The following is a 13845-nucleotide window of genomic DNA, read 5'->3' on the forward strand; positions in this document are numbered from 1 at the left end:
TGGGTGCTCAGCATTGAATGACCTTTCTGTGGCTGAAATGAGCCTTTCCTAGAAAGAGCCCAGGCTCAGCCGCACCAGGAACCAAAGGGCCGCTCCAGCTGGCCTCCCTCGACAATGGGTAAAGCAGGAGGTAGAAGGACCACGTAAGGGCCGTGTCCTGGGAGTGGCCTGAGCGTCAGAAGCACGACGCAGAGCTGAGCTGCTGTGCCGATGAGCTTACAGCCTGATTCCGCAAGGGGAGGAAGGGACAGCTAATGCGTGTGTTCATTCAGCAGCAGGCAATGTGGCTAAAGGGACACCGCCAACATGAAAATGAAATCCCTGCGCTGCATTAACAATACCCCCGCATGTTTGAAGAGCACATCCCATTTGTATTTCACCGTTTCTCTCCTTTTGGTACAATGGGCCTGGTTCTCCTTTTGCCTCACACCTTGGATCATCCTTCACGCCAGTGCAAAGGGACTCGCTTTCCAGTCAGAATCCTCCAGTCCTACAGTTGCCAATTTTGATTGGACGTATTCCTGGAGGTTTCATCAAATGACATAATCTTTCATTCCTGGCGACTCCTGGACAATCCTGGAGGGTTGGCAACCCTATCCACACCCTCCCACCACTGATGGCTTCTTGTAGCCACTTGGCTCAGGTGTGGATTACAGCACAAGGTACCAAATGGTGCTAGCCTGCTTGGTTTTGTTTTGGTTCTGAGCAGTTTCACTTCCTAGGCTTGCTGCACTGCCTCCCTGTAGGGAGGGGTAAAGAACAGTTATTCACCTTCTCATAACTGTTGTTCTTCAAGATGTGTTGCTCATGTCCATTCCAATTAGGTGGGCACACACCACGTGCACAGTCGTCTGAAAGTTTTTCCCCTAGCAGTTTCCCCATCGAGTTGGCTGTGGAGCCCCCTGGAGTGGCACCTCCATAATGCTCTATATACGACCCGGTGCCTCCTCAGTTCCTTCTTGCCGGCTACTCTGACAGAGGGGAAGGCAGGTGGGTTTGGAATAGATATGAGCAACACATCTCAAAAAACAAGTTACGAGAAGGTGAGTAACTGTTCTTTCTTCTTCGAGTGATTGCTCATATTGATTCCAAGTAGGTGACTCCCAAGCCTTACCTAGGCGGTGGGATCGGAGTTATGGAATTGCAGATTGGAGCACCGCTCTGCTGAAAGCTGCATCATCTCTGGCGTGATGGATGATGGCGTAATGAGAGGTGAACATATGTACCGAGGACCAAGTCACTGCCCTGCAGATTTCTTGGATCGGGACTTGGGTCAGGAACGCTGCCGCTGAGGCTTGTGCCCATGTGGAGTGTCCTGTAAGTGCCGGGGCTGGGATCTTGGCCAACTCGTAGCAGGTGCGGATGCAGGACGTGATCCAGGAAGATATTCTTTGAGATGATACCGGGAGTCATTTTAGCCGGTCAGCCACCGCTACGAATAGCTGGTTCGACTTTCTGAACGGCTTAGTGCGTTGGATGTAGAAGGCTAGCGCCCTCTGAACATCCAGAGAGTGCAGCCTCCGCTCACTGTTACTGGCATGAGGCTTAGGATAGGAAACAGGCAGAAATATGTCTTGACTCGTATGAAAATGTGACATGACCTTAGGAAGAAAGGCCGGGTGAGACCTAAATTGCACCTTATCCTCATGGAAGACCGTGTAAGGTGGGTCAGAGGTGCGGGCCTTTAACTCAGACACCCTGCGTGCTGAGGTAATGGCGACCAGAAAATCTACCTTGCACGACAGATAGAGGAGGGAGCAAGTCATTAGCGGTTCAAACGGGGGCCCCATTAGTTTGGAGAGGACCAAGTTAAGGTCCCACACAGGGACTCGCTGTCTAATCTGGGGATTGAGGCATTCCAGGCCCTTGAGAAAATGTCCCACCATGGGGTTGGCAAATATGGAGCATCCAGACACTCCTGGGTGGAAGGCCGAGATAGCAGCGAGGTGTACCTTGATGGATGACGCTGCCAGGCCTTGTTGTTTTAGGGGTAGGAGGTACTCTAGGATGAGTGGTATAAGCACCTGGATTGGAGGGGTGTGATGCTGGGCACACCAGCAAGTGAACCTTTTCCACTTAGCTAGATAAGTGGCCCTGGTGGATGGTTTCCTGCTGCCAAGTAGGACCTCCCGTACAGGTTCCAAGCACAGAAGTTCCATAGGGTTTAATCATGAAGCTTCCAAGCTGTGAGATGGAGAGACTTGAGGTCTGGGTGGAGCAGGTGACCGTGGTCCTGAGTGATCAGGTTGGGGTGGAGTGGCAATGCAATCGGGGCATCCACTGACAGTTCCAAGAGCGTGGTGTACCAGTGTTGCTGAGGCCACACCAGAGCCACCAGAATTACCTCCACTCTGTCCCTGCAGGCCTTGAGAAAACCTCGTGCACCAGAGGGAAGGGGGGAAAGGCGTACAACAGGCGGCCTCCCCAGGGTAGCAGAAACGTGTCCGTCACTGAGCCTGGGCTGTGATTCTGGAAGGAACAGAACATCGGGCACTTCCTGTTGCTGGGGGTGGCAAACAGGTCGACCTGGGGAAAGGTCGTGGAAGATGGAGTGTTTGACGTCCAGATGGACGGACCACTCGTGATTGTGGAATGATCTGCTGAGGTGGTCTGCCAGGTCGTTCTGAGCCCCTGGGAGATAGGACTCTTCCAGGTGAATGGAGTGAGCTATGCAGCACTCCCAGAGTCTGAGGGCTTCTCAACACAGAGGGGAGGAACGGACTTCACCCTGCTTCTTGATGTAAAACATGGCAGTGGTGTTGTCCAATCTCACTGCCACGCACTGGCCTTGCAGCTGGGCCCGAAAAGTTTGGCATGCTTGGCATACCACCCTGAGCTCCTTGATGTTGATATGAAGGGAGAGCTTGTCCCAAAACCATCGTCCCTGCATTTGTAGATCTCCCAAATGCACACCCCAACCCAGAGCTGACGAATCCGTTACCAAGGACAAGGCGGGCTGGGGGCTGTGGACAGGGACTCCACACACCATCCGAGGTTCAAGCCACCATTGGAGGAACTCGAGTATGTGCTCTGGTACTGTCACTACTCAGTCCAGGTTGTCGCGTCCCGGGCGATAGGCCGATGCAAGCCACACTTGCAGGGATCTGAGCCTCAGCCTGGCATGCCGGACCACGTAAGTACAGGCTGCCATGTGGCCGCGGAGACATAGGCAACCCCTTGCAGTAGTAGTCGGGAATCACCTGAGGCCTTGAATGATGTTTGACGTGGCTTGGCATCGTGTCTCCGGCAGAAATGCTCATGCCTGCAGAGTCCAGCACTGCTCCGATGAACTCTATTCTCTGGGTCGGAGACAAGGTTGACTTGTTCACGTTGAGGAGGAGGCCCAGTCTCTCGAAAGTGGATCTGACGAAACGGACCTGAGATTCCACTTGCTCCCTGGTGCGCCCCCTGAGCAGCCAGTCATCTAGGTAGGGGTATACCACACCTGTCTCCTCCAGAAGAAGGCTGCTATGACCGCCATGCACTTGGTGAACACTCGGGGGGCTGGTGATAGACTGAATGGGAGGCCCATGAACTGATAATGTTTGTGGTCGACCACAAACCTTAGAAATCGCCTGGGCGTGGGGCGAATGGCTATGTGAAAGTACACGTCTTTCATTTCGAGGGCAGTGTACCAGTCTCCTGGATCCAGGGAAGGGATAATCATGCTCAGGGAGACCATACAGAACTTCAACTTCACCATGAATTTGTTGAGTCCTCACAGGTCTAGAATGGGTCTGAGACCCCTCCTTTGCCTTGGGGATTAGGAAATAGCGGGAGTAGAATCCCTTTCCCCTTAGCTCCTGAGGAACCTCCTCCACCACTCCTATGGCAAGAAGCGACTGTACCTCCTGGATAAGGAGTTGCTCGTGAGAAGGGTCCCTGAAGAGGGAGGGGGTGGGGGGGAGAGAGGGGCGGAGCAGAATTGAAGGGAATATCCCACTTCTTCCGTGCGAAGAACCCAGCGGTCTGATGTTATTTGGGATCAAATGTGGTAGAAGTGAGATAGACGATTCAGAAAACGGGGAAGGGTCCGGTGCTGAGACAGGTGCTTTGTCTTCGGGCACACCTTCAAAATGACTGCTTTGAGCCCGACAAAGATTTAGTCGGGCCCTGCCCTGCCCAGATTGAGGATGGGATGGCTTGCGCCTGCCATTTCTGCCCCTGTGTCTGTAGGGATCCTGCCTCGGCCAAGGAGGATATGATCGCTGTTACTGTGGTTGGGACTTAAAGGGTTTTCTTTGGGTTGCTGGGGTGTGCATACCCAAGGATTTCATTGTAGCCCTGGAATCCTTTAGGCTATGCAGCCTGGAGTCTGTCTGTTCAACAAACAGACTAACCCCATCAAAAGACAGGTCCTTCATAGTTTGTTGAACCTAGGGCGGGAGCCCCAAGGCCTGCAGCCATGGGCTATGCCTTATGGCGATTCCTGAGTACAAGGTGTACACTGTCGAGTCCGCAGCATCCAGTGAAGCCTGTAATGAGGTCCGTGCCACTGCCTTGCCCTCCTCGACAATAGCCCCAAACTCCTCTTTGGACTCTGCTGGTAAGAATTCCTTAAACTTCAGCATCGAGTTCCAGGAGTTGATGCTGATTAGCAATCCTGAGTTGTAATCCCCCTGTGGAATATACTTTGCGTCCGAATAAATCCAAGTACTTCATGTCCTTGCATTTAGGCACTGGGGCTTGCTGTTCCTGCCTCTCCTTCTCATTCACTGCAGCCACCACCAGGGCACAGGGTTGCGGGTGTGTGAATAGGTATTCGTACCCTTTAGAGGGGACAAAATAGTTCCTCTCCACCCCCTTGGCGGTGGGAGGGATGGAAGCTGAGGTCTGATAAATGGTCTTTGCATTGGTCTGGATAGTTTTGATGAGTGGTAGAGTGACCCTAGATGGTCCCTCCAGTGCCAGGATATCCACCATAGGGTCCTCTGACTCTACTACCTCCTTGGCCTGCAGGTTCATATTTCGTGCCACCCTGCGTAGGAGTTCCTGGTGGGCACAGCTATCTATAGGGGGAGGCCCGGAGGTGGAGGTGCCTGCCACAGCCTCGTCCGGGGAGGAAGACGAGGAGGCCAGAGGGGGAACTGGGTCCTCCTGACCTTCCTGGTCCTCTGGTACCCCCTGTCCTGCCTCTAATCCAGGGTCAGCTACCCAAGGGTCAGGATCAGGAACAGGGATGGGTTCTGGGGGAGGTAGTAGGGCTGGTAACTCCTCTGCACCCCTCGGGAGCCCCTGGACTGAGTGTCCTGGGCCTGGTGGTATGCCCAAGGGGTCCAAAATGGCCACTGCGCTGGCCCCCGCCACGGTGCGTGCCATGGTGTCATACCCCTGTCTGGTCTGCCCCGTGCCGGCTTGCATCGGGCCCATCCCGAGGCTTTAGACCCCGTCTCTGAGCCCGAAGACGTGGACCTAGACTGCGAGGCCAGGACGGTGCCAAATGCTGTTGGACTGGGGAGCGCTGCTGCGAGGCTGGGGAGTGGTGCTACGAGTGGGGTCTGCGCGGTGACCTGGAACGGTGCCGAGATGGACTGCGCCAGGACCAGGACCTGCTGCGCGATGGCGATCGATGCCGTGATCGGCCCAGGGACTCTGAGTGGTGCCGGGACTCCGAGCAGTATCTTGTCTCTGGTGGCACCGAGGGGCGGAGCATTGCAGGCTTTCCGCGGGAAGGTGCTGTGGCATCGGGGGCTTGGTGCGAAGGGCCGGAGACACAGTGCCATCATGGCTATGAGGTCTCTCGCAGCCTCAAATGTGTCTGGGTGGAAGGCAGTTGTACCTCCTCCACCACCTGACATGGTGAGTTCAATTGCACCGAAATCAACGGTCCCACTTGCGGGACCGAAGTCAATGGTGCCAGCTCTGAGGTTTTCGGCAGTCGGAGCTCCTCCTTGGGATGTGCCCCATTGGCCGGTTACGAGGGGTGGGTCCCAAAGTTGGGGAACCACTCCTCCCTTATTTCTGACCCAGGGAATGTGACTGGGGCCGAGTCCTCTCTGACTGTTTCCGCCCTGGAGAGCGGCAGTGCTGCGGGTCTTGTCCAGAGTCCTTCCATGGTGTCGTGTCTGCCGCTGCTGGGGCACTACACACTGATGCACTCAGCACCAGGTCCTGCCACCCCAATGCTGGTTGTGGTCTAACTGCTGCCTCCACAAGGAGCTGTTTCAGGCTAAAGTCCTGCTCCTCCTTCGTTCTCGGGCGAAACCCTTTGCAAATCCTGCACTTATCCACCTCGTGTGTTTCCCCCAGACGCTTTAAGCAAGTGTCGTGGGGGTTGCCCATTGGCATAGGCTTGTTGCAGGACCGGCAGGGTTTGAACCCCTGGGACGTAGGCATGCCCTGAGTCCCCAGGGAGAGTGCAGTCAGGTTGGAGGGGAACCCCCCACCCCGACTGAACTATTAACACTGCACTACACTAATAACTAACCAAGGAAAACAAACACTAAAGTAAATAGAAGCTAGGGAAACGGAGAGCTTGCTGAGCAAGATGCCACAGTTCCAACGACTGTCACTGGTGGGAAGAAGGAACTGAGGTGGCGCAGGGTTGGCAGGGTCATGTATAGAGCACTATGGAGGTGCCACTCCAGGGGCTCCACAGCTGACCCAACAGGTGCTGCTAGGGGGAAAACGTTCTGATGACTGTGTAGGTGGTGCGTACACATCTAATTGGAATCGATATGCGCAGTCACTTACAGAAGAACCGGCAGTGTCCCCCAGGGGTCTGTACTGAGCTCAGTGCTGCTCAACATATTCATAAACTATCTGGGAAAAGGGGTAAACAGTAATGTGGCAAAATTTGCAGCTAATACTAAACTATTCAAGATAGTTAAGTCCCAGGCAGGCTGCGAAGAGTTACAAGGGGATCTTACAAAACTGGGGGACTGGGCAACAAAAAGGCAGATGAAATTCAATGTAGATAATCGCAAAGTAATGCATATTGGGAAACATAATCCCAACTTTCAGAGTAGCAGCCGTGTTAGTCTGTATCCGCAAAAATAACAGGAGTACTTGTGGCACCTTAGAGACTAACAAATTTATTAGAGCATAAGCTTTCGTGGGCTACAACCCACTTCTTCGGATGCATCCGAAGAAGTGGGTTGTAGCCCACGAAAGCTTATGCTCTAATAAATTTGTTAGTCTCTAAGGTGCCACAAGTACTCCTGTTATAATCCCAACTATACATACAAAATGTGAGGTCTAAATTAACTGTTACCCTTCAAGAAAGATCTGAGAGTCATTGTGGATAGTTCTCTGAAAACACCTGCTCAATGTGCAACAGCAGTCAGAACAACTACCAGACGGTTAGGACCCCTTTGGAAAGGGATAGAGAAGAGAGAAAATATGCTAATGCCACTCTATAAATCCATCCACACCTTGAATACTGCAGTTCTGGTCACCCTATCTCAAAAAAAGAGATTAGAACTCAAAAAGGTACAGAGAACGTGTGACTGGGGTAGCCCGCACTGGTAATGCCAAGGTCAGGGCAGACTGCACAAGGGAGAGCAGATACTCCCAAGACTGGTGGGTAACACTGAAGTTAAACCTCTCAACCAGTCACAAACTGCACTTCTGATCCCCCACACTGGTTATCCAGTAGCAAAAAAGAAATTTCCCAACCCCCTTTATTGCATTCCAGTCTCTGGCTCCCAATCAGCACCTAGGCCCAGTACAGTGAGACGTTATTTTAAACTCTGCTCACAGAAGGGCAACAAACATTATTAAGGGTGTGGAACAGCTACTGTAGGAGGAGAGATTAAAAAGACTGGGACTTTTCAGCCTGGAAAAGAGACGACTAAGGGGGCGTACGATAGAGAGCTATAAAATCGTGAATGGTAACAAGAAAGTGACTAAGGAAGTGTTATTTACTCGTTCACATAACACAAGAACCATGGGTCACCTAATAAAATTCATAGGCAGCAGATTTCAAACAAACATAAGGAAGTAGTTCTTCACAAAATGCACAGTTAACCTGTGGAACTTGTTGCCAGGGCATGGTGTAAAGGCCAAACCTATACCTGGGTTCAAAAAAGAATTAGATAAGTTAATGGAGGATAGGTCCATCACTGGCTGTTGCCAAGTTGGTCAGGGACCCAACCCCAGTGTCCCTAGCCCCTGATTGCCAGAAGCTGGGCATGGCCGACGGGATGGCTCACTCAATGATTACCTGTTTTGGTCATTCCTGCTAAAGCACCTGGCATTGGCTACTGTCAGAAGAAAGGATACTGGGCTAGATGGACCTTTGGTCTGACCCAGTATGGCTGTTCTTATATTCTTATGTGTTTAGGTTTCCAGCTCTTCTGGGAGGGTTTGACCAGAAGGAGAGTGCCTGGCTGACACCTGTATGTTTTTAAGTTCATGAAAGCATTATTCCTATTAGCGTCTGTAAAACCCCCTCATTTAGAGCCTACACATGCTAGCCTGGCCCTTTGTAAAAACTGCTGTAAAACTCTCTGTGCCTCTCCCATCAGCACCCCTCAACCAGTGGGACTGTGTTGTTTTAATGAGGCGAGAGCAATGTGGGGGGAACATCCAGACACAGCTCGTAGCTGAGAGGGGGACCAAGCCCTGTGAAAGGGTTACCTGGGCAGCATTAGCTGGCTGGTAATAAAGAGGTGCAGTATCGGGAGGTGGCCTAAATGCTCCTAGGGCTGCGTGGGGCTGGCTGTTCTCAAAACTCATTGGCCTGCACAGCTTCCCAGACTGCTAGGGGCTGTTTTTACTCACCCACTAGGGGCTGTTCCTCCAGCATGCCCTGCTGGGCACTAGCGCAGCCATGGCAAGCGACACAGAGCAGGCGCAGCCTTGTGTGGCACTGCACCTGGCCACGTGGGCTGCCTGGCAGCTCATTTAGACTCAGCAAAGCGCAGGCCTGGGTGAAGGGCACTACCATTGGCTGCTCCCCTGAAGGGAGTTTGTCACTTTAGACCAGAGGTTCCCAAACTTATTTGGCCTACCGCCCCCTTTTCAGAAAAAAAATTACTCAGCGCCCCCCTGGAAATCTACCGTCTTTAAGTGAACAAACAGAATGATGCAGTGACAAATTTGCGTTCTTTTATGTATCTATATTTCTACCTACGTCCTACAATATAGTAAAGAAAGATGTGTTATTGAATATCGCCCACGACATCAGGTATACAGTGGTTTTTGCGTAAGACAGCAAAAGACAACCAAACTAAAATACTAATGAAACTAATAAACTGGGTTTTGTTCTTTGCTCAGCATTAGATATATGTATTTGATATTAAATTGTCAAATATCAAACTAAATTTATCAAGAAATAATTAATTTAAAAAATAATCAATATGCAATTAAAAATCAGTTAATAGTTTTAATTTAGTTTGCCCTTATTTAAATAATTGTTCCTTATTAACACACGCCTTATTTACCAATTAACACAGATGATTCGATAGATATAAATAAATGTTAATAGTTAACAGGTTTTTTACGATTTCATTCCCCTGTTTTTGTTAATATTGTAATAAAAAATATGACAAATATATTGACTGTACACTTCAAATAGTACTGTACCGACACAAGCCTGCTACGATTTTATTATTAGTAAGCACTAGAGACACAGAAACGTACGGTAGATATGTAAGAAAATGTATAAAGCTACTCACGTGTAAATTGCTGTTTTATTGAAACAACAATAATACAATTATTATTCAACGCCCCCCCAATTGCACCCGAGGCTACTACTGCCCCCCTGGATCGTTCCAGCGCCCCCCCCAGGGGGCGGTATCGCCCACTTTGGGAACCTCTGCTTTAGACTGTGGCGCCCATCACAGCAGGGGTTGTGTCCTGTGCCGTATTTATACAGCACCTGACACTCTGGGGGCTGGGTTCTGACCGGGCCCTTTGGGTGCTATCACAATATAGAGTTTTACTGGGCTTTCCTCTCCCTCCTCCCCAAAAAAAAGAAGCATGAGACAACTGCCCCGGCACAGTGAGTTGGATGGGAGACGTGCTGGCAACTCAAAGGGTTGTGGCAGGCCTGGGGGCAGATGTGGCCGCTAGCAGGTGCCACTCAGGCCTTCGCATGTGCCAGGCACGACGCAAGAGTGCGGGAAAATCCCTCAGGAGGCTCCTTGGGCGGGGTGGGGAGGGGGAGAGCAGGGCAGGGGCTATTGTACTGTGATGGAGGGCATGGTGGATGGGGCTGTGCTCCCTTACACAGCCTCAGATTGGCAGCAGGCAGAAGTGGCCATAGCAACAGCCAGGACACATGCAAAGCCCCACCACACCTGGCTGGCCAGTTCCCTGGCTGCGGGGCAGGAGCTGAACCCCCAGTGCCCTCAGATGGTGAGTCGGGGGGGCTTTGTGGCTAGTGGCTGCCAGAGCTGAGCGTGAGATCAGGCTGCACTGTGTGACCCAACGGCTTCGCGCAATGGGCACAAGCGGGTTTGCACTTCCCGGGCCCGTGCTAGCCTCATTCACCTGCCACAAGAAGTGCAGCCACTCCCAGTTGCTTTCTCTTTGGCAATGGGGGCAAACGGGAGGCAAGGCCCGGCCTTGCTTTCCTCACAGAGGTGATGAGATGCAGCTTTGCTGGCACATGAGCGCTAAGGATCCCACAAAACGTGAGCTCAGCCCTTATCCAGCAGGCGCCAGGTTCCAAGGGCTCGCCCTCCTGGTAAGTCAGCCATACACAACACGTGGGAATGGGACTGAAGCAAGCAGGGCATCCCTGGCGCACCCTTGAGGGGTACTAGAATGAGCGCAAAGGCACGAAGGATGCGCACGGGAAGAAAGGCCAGCACATGGGTAGGGCTGTCTCAAAGTGGCACGCAACGTGCACCTGGCACGACTGGCCCCTTTGGTAACAAATGGCAGGGTGGGGTGTGCGTTTGGGTGTGAAAGAGCAAGTAGGGTGACCAGACAGCAAATGTGAAAAATCGGGACAGGAGGTGGGGGGTAATAGGAGCCTATATAAGAAAAAGACCCAAAAATTGGGACTGTCCCTATAAAATCGGGACATCTGGTCACCCTAAGAGCAAGTGTGACACATGAGCTGAGCGATTACGAGCCAAACAATTTTTTCCCCCTTACTGCTACAAACAACAAAGTAACAGTCACTCAAGGAACCATTTTTTTGGCCAGTTCTGAGTTTTGTTTCAAACTTTGTCACCAAACGTGCAACTAGTTGTGCCCCCCCCCCCCAAACGGCACACTCTTTTGGGGGCTGAGGAAGGGAGGCAAATTTACTCAGTCTTATAAAATGTTTTTCACCCAGCGCGATTTACTCGGGCATGGCTGATTACACTGTGGGTGATGGTGGGTAACCAGCTTGCCCAACAAATAAGCTGCTTTTAGGGGTGTGTGCATGAACTGATTAAGAAGGGGGCCATTAAAGGGACATTTTTAGCACTAATGGACCGGCTGGGGTCTACCGCGGCCTGAGCCTGGTGATGGGCTGCCTATAAATGCCCATGCTAGAGCAGAGCGTGGCTGGGTGAGGTAATAGCTGCTATTGGCCCAACTTTCAAGCTTACACAGCGCTCTTCTTCCCATCATTGAGAGTTCAAACACTTGGCTCTGGCACCAACAGCAGCTGGGCCAATAAAGCAGGTGGGGATGAATGGCAGGGAATGGTATTAGCACCAGGATTTGTTAACGTCATCATTAATGATGTGGCAGCAAGCATAAACAGCAAGGTAATGAACCACCCAGCCACCGTGGACTGCAGAGGCCTCAACGTGGCAGTGAGAAGAGACAGAGAACACAAGGGTGCAAGAGACAACTATGATTCGGTTTGGGAAGCTGCAGACCCACATGTGAGGGGAGAATAACCAGTGCTGTAAGACCTAGCCAATGGGGTCTGCTGGTAACTCCCACATGACACTGTACTGCAAGATGGTGGCAAGAGGCCAGTAAAGTTGGGGCTGCACAGAGTGGCCCACGCCCCAATGCTGTGCTCCATCATGAGCTGCTTGTTCTCAGTGAGACGCAGGGAGGGTGGGCTGAGGCTCGGTGAAGAGGTCAGTGCAGCTGCAATATTTTCAAGCGGCCGTGGCTGTGCCTTTGTATAGCAGGGTGAAGCAGTGACAGTGTCTACAAAGATATTAACAGTAGGAGGGTAGGAGAGGAATTATTTAGGTTGACATAAGCCAGGGCTTGAAAACACACAGGGGTGTCCAAGAGGTTTGGAACCGCTCCCAGATCACTGGCATAGGTAGCATTTAAGCTTCCAGTTTTAAGTGGCTAGCACCCGTGGTCGTGAGGAAACCTTCCAAACTACAACCCCGATACAAGGCAGCTGCTCCTGCTCAGGGCTTCCCTTAACAGCACAGTGCAATTGTAAGAGTCACCCCCTCACCCAGCCACTCTGTGCCACCATTCAGGACCCCACGTGAATGTTGCCAGGCCCGAGCAGTGAACTAGCATGAGATTGTTCTTTAAAACCTCATGATTTTTAAGCCAGCCAGAGCCTCACATCTGTTCTTGGCCTTCTGCTTTGGGCTGAACACACATTTCCCCGCCCCAAGCTTTTCTCCACTGCCACGAGGGCTAGAAACACACACTGATTTTCCATTGATATTCTCACATAATCGCATGACGCCTGGAGCTCTAGGACAAAATGCCACATAGTGCACTGAGGCAATGCTGTAGCCAGCAGTGAAAGGAACAAGATTCAGGTTGGTTTTACTCTGCCATTGCAATGGAAGGTAGGAGCATTTGGGACAGGTGATAGTCACAGGGAAAGAGGACCAGAAATTAAAGGTTAGGGGAACAGCTCCAGTAAAACAGTGTGATCCTCTCCACCCCCCACTCCTCCTTACAGCAGCTCTGAAGGAAGAGCGGTGAAGAAAGCTTCTTCTCTGTTCCAGAAGCCAGCACTGAGTAAGGCTTCAAATGTACCAGACACCCACTAGCCAGCAGCTTACATCAAAGCGACTGAATGGCACCAAGGGGAAGCATCCTCAGAGGAATTGCAGCCCCCCTGGGGATGGCAGATTCTGACCCCAGCTTCTCCCTGGCCCTTAGCTTCCCTCTTGGCCTGGAGCGAGGAGGCACCTGGTAACTTTTCCAAGCACAGGCCTGGGAGTGGGATGAAGATTTTTTAAAAAGGGGGATAAGTTAGGCTCAGTATTAAGCAAGGCTTCGGAGCAGTGAGCTGCAGCACGACCTGAAACTGCCTCCCAAGAGAAGCAGTGCAAAGCCCTCTCTAAAACTAGCATGTGACTGAGCACTAGAATATGAACCAGGACCAATCCTCCCTCGGAGAAAAGTGCGGGATTCCAATGGCTTCCTCTTCTACCTTCTCTGGGGCCAATCGCCCTCTGGCACTAGGGTAACTCGGGGGGTGACTTCCGCCTGAGACCAGTGGGAGAGAAGAATCAGGCCCCTTTGTTGTAGAGGAAGTCAGGCCACTAGCAGGCATCCTACATGAATCCACCAGCAGCAAGCAGGTTTAAACAAGGTACGAGGTAGCAGGTAAGCAGCATCATTTCCCTCCCCCCCCTTGCAGACAGGCCTTCTCTGGTCTCTGCAGATGCCAGTGCAGCTTAATGGCTTGGTTCAGGAGGGGACTCCAGAGAACTGAGCACAGGAGAGATATGTAAGCCCCAGCGTTTACAGAGCACTTTTCAGCAGCAGATGTCAGGGCGCTTTACAAAGTAGGATCATTATCCCATTTTACATATGGGGAAATAGAGGCACAGGCCAGTGAAGTGACTGATCCAAGGTCATCCAGCAGGCCAGTGGCAGAGCCAGGAATAGAATCCAGGTCTCCCGAGTGCCAGTGCTGCGTTCTATCTCCTAGGCAACACTTGCCACCCTTGACCATACGGCCCGGGGAAACTGCGCCAGATCCAGTACCAACAGCCTTGTTTAAACCCAGGTGCA

Source organism: Emys orbicularis, chromosome 12, assembly GCF_028017835.1.
Source record: "Emys orbicularis isolate rEmyOrb1 chromosome 12, rEmyOrb1.hap1, whole genome shotgun sequence".
NCBI lineage: Eukaryota > Metazoa > Chordata > Testudines > Emydidae > Emys > Emys orbicularis.